At 45.2% G+C, this 6,534-nt stretch overlaps 1 long non-coding RNA gene across 4 annotated transcripts; it reads right to left on the reverse strand.

Moving 5' to 3' along the window:
* Positions 1–250: 250 nt before the first annotated feature.
* LOC120039501 lies at positions 251–6,117 on the reverse strand. Of its 4 annotated transcripts, none has more exons than XR_005475435.1 (4): positions 5,964–6,117; positions 5,125–5,350; positions 1,779–1,845; positions 251–745 (listed from the first exon to the last, which is right to left on the reverse strand). It is a non-coding gene; the product is annotated as an uncharacterized LOC120039501 (long non-coding RNA). The 4 variants fall into 4 exon arrangements; XR_005475433.1 differs by having other exon boundaries at positions 251–793; XR_005475436.1 differs by lacking the exons at positions 5,125–5,350; positions 5,964–6,117 and adding an exon at positions 4,994–5,053.
* Between the last annotated feature and the right edge of the window lie 417 nt (positions 6,118–6,534).

The following is a 6,534-nucleotide window of genomic DNA, read 5'->3' on the forward strand; positions in this document are numbered from 1 at the left end:
CTGCAGGCCCCGGACTGGCCCGTGGAGCAGGCACAGGACTCACCAGGCTGGGGAGACATACTGGAGGCCTGGTCCGTGGAGCAGGCACAGGTCTAACCGGGCTGTGGGGGAGCACTAGAGATCTGGTGCTTAAAGCTGGCACCACTCGTCCTGGCTGAATGCCCACTTTGGCCCGGCACGTGCGGAACGCAGGCACAGGACGCACTGGGCTGTGACAGCGCACCGGAGACACAGTGCGCAGAGCCGGCGCAGGATGTCCTGGGCCGAAGAGGCGCACCGGAGACCAGGAGCGCTGTGCTGGCACAATCCGTCCTGGCTGGATGCCCCCTCTAGCACGACACATGCGGAGAGCTGGCTCAGAGCGCACCGGGCTGTGAACGCGCACTGGAGACACCATGCGCTTCACCGCATAACACGGTGCCTGACCAGTACCACCCAAAAAATTGGGGGAGTGGCCTCCCGGTCTTCCTTGCCAGCCGTGACCCTGTGTAACGCTGGGCCCCTTTACTAGCTGCTTCCGCCTTCCTCGCTGCGTCCACCTGCTTCCACGGCAGGCGATCCTTTCCAGCCAGGATCTCCTCCCACGTCCAGGATCCCTTTCCTTCCAGAATGTCTTCCCATGTCCACTCTGTCTGCTCCTCCCGGCCACGCCACTTGGTCCGTTTGTGGTGGGTTGTTCTGTCACGATCGTCATGGGAAGAAGTGTTCCAAAGTGCAGTGTCGTATGTGTTCATTCTATTTATTTCTTTAATGAACACCGACAAACAACAAAACAAAATACGAACGTGACATTCTGCAGGGCAAAATAACAACCAATTCAAAATTAAGAACCAACAAATGAAAGAGGGAAAAAGGCTGCCTAAATCTGATTCCCAATCAGAGACAACGATAGACAGCTGTCCCTGATTGAGAATCATACCGGCCAAAAAACAAAGAACCAGAAAGCATAGACTTTCCCACCCGAGTCACACCCTGACCAAACAAACATAGAGAATAAAAGGATCTCTACGGTCAGGGCGTGACAGTTATAGAGCAAACAACGCAATTATCACAACATAGGTTGTAATATGGCTTTTTTACTGGCTTGGCTGCCTCACTGATTTTATCCACACACAGCTACTGATAGGCCTACATTCAAGTCACCAAATAATGTCTAAAGTCCAAACCCATAAAACAAGTTACTTTTAGACTACTATTTGTTTATAATTGTATGTATTTAGAGGGCCTCTTGCAGGGGTCCCAAACTACATTCAGCTGCCTGACGATTTTTTCTTGAGCGGATGGTTGGGGGGCCGGAACATAATTACAAATAACATTGTACACTGTAATTGACCACAAGAAGTCCAAACATATATAATATTTGACCAAAACAAACCTTAATTACATTGGAATACGATCTAATGTGTCTCTCTATTACACGTGGGAATACTTGAAAATCACTTGGAGCTGATTTCCTGGTGTTTTTACAGTCTTTAATGTCCAACAATGAAAACTCAGCTAAATAAAACCACCCCGTGTGCTGCCAGTTGGGGAACCCTGGCCCCTATTGATTTTCTAGGTTAGCCTATATATATATATTTTTTTGTCGTTTACGCACTAATAGTTGGTCATGTAAATAGACTTAATCACACCATTATTATAGAGAGAAGGGTAAAAGTGTTTATTGGGGTCCGGAAACAAAATGCGGATGTGTGTGTGTCAGCCAAGTGTTCTCGTGTGCCTAAACGTCATCTGTGACTCTTCCTCCCAGTTATTTTCTATTTCACTCCTAGTCTCACCTCTCTCGCGGTCCGTTCTCCAGAATCAGCAGGTCGGCTGGTCTACGCCTATTCCCGGCCAACCACCCTATCCCCCAAAGAGAAGAGAAAGAATACATGGGACACAACGAAAGATAAAGTATCCTAGCTTGTAGTTTAGATTTATCCAGGACAATCCGAGCGGATATCCATCGACACAGAAAGAAACCCCGCCTTTACTCGTCTCGCGGTCTCTCAACTTCTCCCACCTACTCTTTCTTTTTATCTCAATCCTTCTTTCTATTAAAATTGTTTTTGACTGGATGGAAAGATGTGGATAAACGGCGGAAGTGGTCAGGTCGGACCATAATCTAAAACAACGACACACCCGGGCTGTCACGAGCGCAGCAGGCAGATTATATTCAACAGGACGGAGCTATAGTGTAACGACCCTGGGTTTATAAACGCGGAAATCGACTCTGCCGCTTGAGCATGCTTTTGCGGCACAGTCGATAGCGCGCCGGACTTCGGGCTTAGAAGGTCGAGGGTTCGAGACCCGCTCCCTGCCTGTTTCATTACACTGGTGTCGGAAGTGATCGGACCTCGCATCCACGACAGTGCGTGTGCTTGGCCGGTGAGCGCGTTCCTGTAAGACGTAAAGTCGCAAACTAGCGCGAGGACGCGCTCTTTGAAAGGAGGGAGTAGTGTAACGACCCTGGGTTTATAAGCGCGGAAATCGACTCTGCCGCTTGAGCATGCTTTTGCGGCACAGTCGATAGCGCGCCGGACTTCGGGCTTAGAAGGTCGAGGGTTCGAGACCCGCTCCCTGCCTGTTTCATTACAATACTTTCTCCGGTTGGATTGATTTTCTGCTCAGCGGTCGAATTCTCTGAAAATTGCATTTAGGCTACCGCTGTCTGTTCTGTGTGCTCTAACCCAAAGTATCATACATCGCCTTGGACCTCAGTGAGAGGGGATTGGGACCAAAGTAAGTACCGTTATCTCAATCACATCAATAGGACTGTTATTGTGATATAAACTGAGTAACGGTTTCGTCTGAATATGCAGTGTTTCTACAATAGCCAGCACTCTACTCTGTTGTCTGTTCAAGTGTTGAAGGTTTTCAACCTAATCCTACCCGTAACCCTAATTTTAACCACACGGATAACCTTATGCCTAACCCTAACATTAAATTACTAACAAAAGGCTTCTTTTTTTTCATGAATTTTTACAATAGCCAATTTTGACTTTGTGTTTGCGCTAACCTTTCGGTTATCTAGGCATGCAGCCCACAATGAAGCGCGATCACTTGGACACGCGTCATTACGCAACCACTAACGTCTATCCTATGATTAAGGAACGCCGTTTGGGTCTTTTCGTGTCAAAAAAGATACACTTCAAATAACACTATTTGACGTGTCAAATAAGCTCGTTGGACCTGGATATAACTACACGTCACATAATATTTTAACGCGTTCATAAAGCTTTTACATAGGTATTACACATTGATTACACTTACATAGGTATTACACATTGATTACACTATCACTCGTATGTCATATGTCACAACGATTCACCGACACGTATGCTATGATGCTGGTAAAGTTGTCTCGCGCACCTACAACGCTGGTCATAAAAAAAGCTAGCTAGCTGATGGATGCAAACAATGTTCTTCCCCAAAAACATAGCTAAACGACATCATCTGTTTCAGTAGCTATAGTTAGACAATTAACTATATAGCTAGGTGTCATCATTTAAAAGGACCCTAATTTATAACAGTTTTTATTTGATTAATGGTGGGCGGACCCATCTATGTGAAGCTAGCCACAATAAGGATTAGCCACAAGAGTGGATTTTCGAGGTTAGCCTTCAAAATAAAAGTATGTCATTGACAGTGACGCAAATCGCTGTCAATTATGCCATAATTAAATAGATCATGCTAAACGAGTTTGGAATGTTGTTATATAAAATCAAAAACAGATTATAATTTGTACATTTGAAAAATATATGTTGAAATTACACTGGATATATTAGACTTTAGCATTGCTTTGGGGGCATACTTATTTCACTGTGCAGCCTTACCTATGGATTGTGGATCAATGACATGGGGTATCAGTCTACTCAGTGACACCCAGAGAACATTAACGTCGTAGCTCTTATTGTGGGACTCTGAAACATCTGTGAATTGAACCACATTTATAGTCAACCTACTATGTGTTTATGTGTAACTCTGTGTTGTTGTTTTTGTCGCACTGCTTTGCTTTATCTTGGCCAGGTAGCAGTTGTAAATGAGAACTTGTTCTCAACTAGCCTACCTGGTTAAATAAAGGTGAAATAAAAAAATTAAAAAGTGCATTGAACACTATTCCCGAGGAAAAACAATACTGCGTGGGTGTTTTGGAGTCTGATAACTCTGAGGAGAACGTTGGGAAAATTAGGTATTGAGTAGACTGATACCCCATTTCATTGATCCCTAATCCTTAGGTAAAAATGTACAGTGCAATATGAATGCCAATACACACAATAGGCTGACTGGGGAGGTTATTTCGCAGATCGAATCCCAGAGCTGACAAGGTAAAAATCTGTCGTTCTGCCCCTGAACAAGGTAGTTAACCCACTGTTCGTAGGCCGTCATTGAAAATAAGAATTTGTTCTTAACTGACTTGCCTAGCTAAATAAAGGTAAAATAAAAAAATACAAATTTTACAGTCAGCTACAATGCTAATATTTGCGTAAACTCTTCACAGTTGTGTTCTGTGGGTGTCACCGAGTAGACTGATACCCCATTTCATTGCTTCACATTCCAACTTTGTTTAACATGATCTAGTCTAAATATGGCATGATTCCACCAGTAACCTTGTGCATCACTTTCAAAGAGGTACTTTTATTTTGAAGGCAAACCGCAAATTCCACTATTGTGCCTAATCCTTATTGTGACTAGCTTCACAACACATAATCGTTCCAGTCAAGCGTCACTTCTCTGTCAGCAAATAATCTGGGTAGCCATTTGTTCAGCACTGATCTGATAGAAGTGGACAGGACAGCTGGACCTCTGATGAAGCTAGTTGGCTGCTTATAACGTTAGCTTTGAGCAACAAGGTTAAGTAGCTGGCTAGCTATTTATTTCCATGAACTGAAGTATATATGTATATATTGCTCTACACTTCTCTACTCTTCTCTACACTGCTCTACTCTTCTCTACTCTATCCTGGTCGTCTCTGTGTGCCAGAGGATGTATGATATGCGTTATGACTCACCATGAATAGACTGTTTCCTCTGATAGACCAACAAGCACTCTCTCTCTCCCCACATCCCCCCTCCCCCCCTCCCTCTGCCCCCCAGGGGTTGAGAAACTCTATGTTACTGTTAGTCTGCTTTGACTACTCACATTCTCCTGTCAGACAGCGCCACAGAAACAGAGGGAGGAAGAGAGATAGCACTTCCACTCTCCCACCCAGCCAGAGGCATCCTCCGTCTGATTGGCTCAGAAAAATGGCCAGAGTCCGGTCACATGATCCTGTCAGCCAATAGGAAGGGGAGTTGGGCTTCTGTCAGGAAAAGTGCTGTAGCAGGCTGGATCCTCTGGCTGACCTGAAAAAGTATTTTTCTTTGATCTGTTGCGATGCGCACACACACACACACACACACACACACACACACACACACACACACACACACACACACACACACACACACACACACACACACACACACACACACACACACACACACTCTTAGACTCAAGAACACTGGTATTGACTGAAATGTCACCACCATGTTTCTAATGTTAAATGAAATCTATGCTTCCTCCCATGGAGAGACCTCTAGACCATACGTTAGCATAGTGAACCCCCCAGTTAGGCCTACTCTACTGTTTACTGCAGGTAGGGCTGCTTTAGGTTGGGACCAGTGGTTATTACACAGGGAAGTGAGTCCGGCCTTTATTGCTTCTCTGCTGTGTGTGATGTGTTATGATCACCTTTGGACTGCACTGTGGCTCTGTTTTGTAGCAGGGAAGATCCCTGTATCTGTGCTGTTGTGGTTAACTCTGCTTAGACGACTCACCTATACAAGAATCAACTGGCTAAAACACAGTAGGACAGAGGCATTTCTTTATCTACAATGTATGTTGCTTTTAAGAATTGTCTGTGAGAATGAAATTGTCTAGGGCATTTGGAATTCTTCTTAGGAGTGTGCGGTAGTTGTAAGCAGTGTACTGTGTCCTACCCTCTTCTTTGCTCTGTGTACATCTGCTCGTTCGTGTTGTGATCTTCAACAGCATTTTACGGAGTTCCTTTCTACATTTCTGGAATAGCAGGCAATCTGGGTGATGTGCCCTAAAGGCATGGAAAGTACAAGAGTTCAATATCTCTGCTAGTGTGCTCACAGAAAGTCAACAGGGTTATTCACCTGTCCAGCCCCCCCGCCTCCTGTCTGTTGTGGAGGGGTGGATTTCCCAGTGAATACATGGACCCTCCCCCCCTCCCTCGCTGCCTCTGAGTTCAGCAGGATGATGTCGTATCAGTAATCCCATGATGCCAGCAGGAATGCTATGCTGCAGAGGAGTGACGGGGGAAACAAAAGCACTAATGCTGTCTCAATAGCAGCAGCAACCCCCCAGGACTCAGTGTCATCAACCTTGCAGCGTTTCTACAACAGGGTGCAGGCTTTTGCCAAAACCTGCATCCTATAGCCCCCGTTTGAGAAACGACTTTTGACACATCAACATGTGTCTATCTCACCACTTCTTGTTTTTAACATCATCTGCACTGATCTCAATAGACTGGATAGGTGGAAG

Source organism: Salvelinus namaycush, unplaced genomic scaffold (genome assembly GCF_016432855.1).
Source record: "Salvelinus namaycush isolate Seneca unplaced genomic scaffold, SaNama_1.0 Scaffold276, whole genome shotgun sequence".
Lineage (NCBI taxonomy): Eukaryota > Metazoa > Chordata > Actinopteri > Salmoniformes > Salmonidae > Salvelinus > Salvelinus namaycush.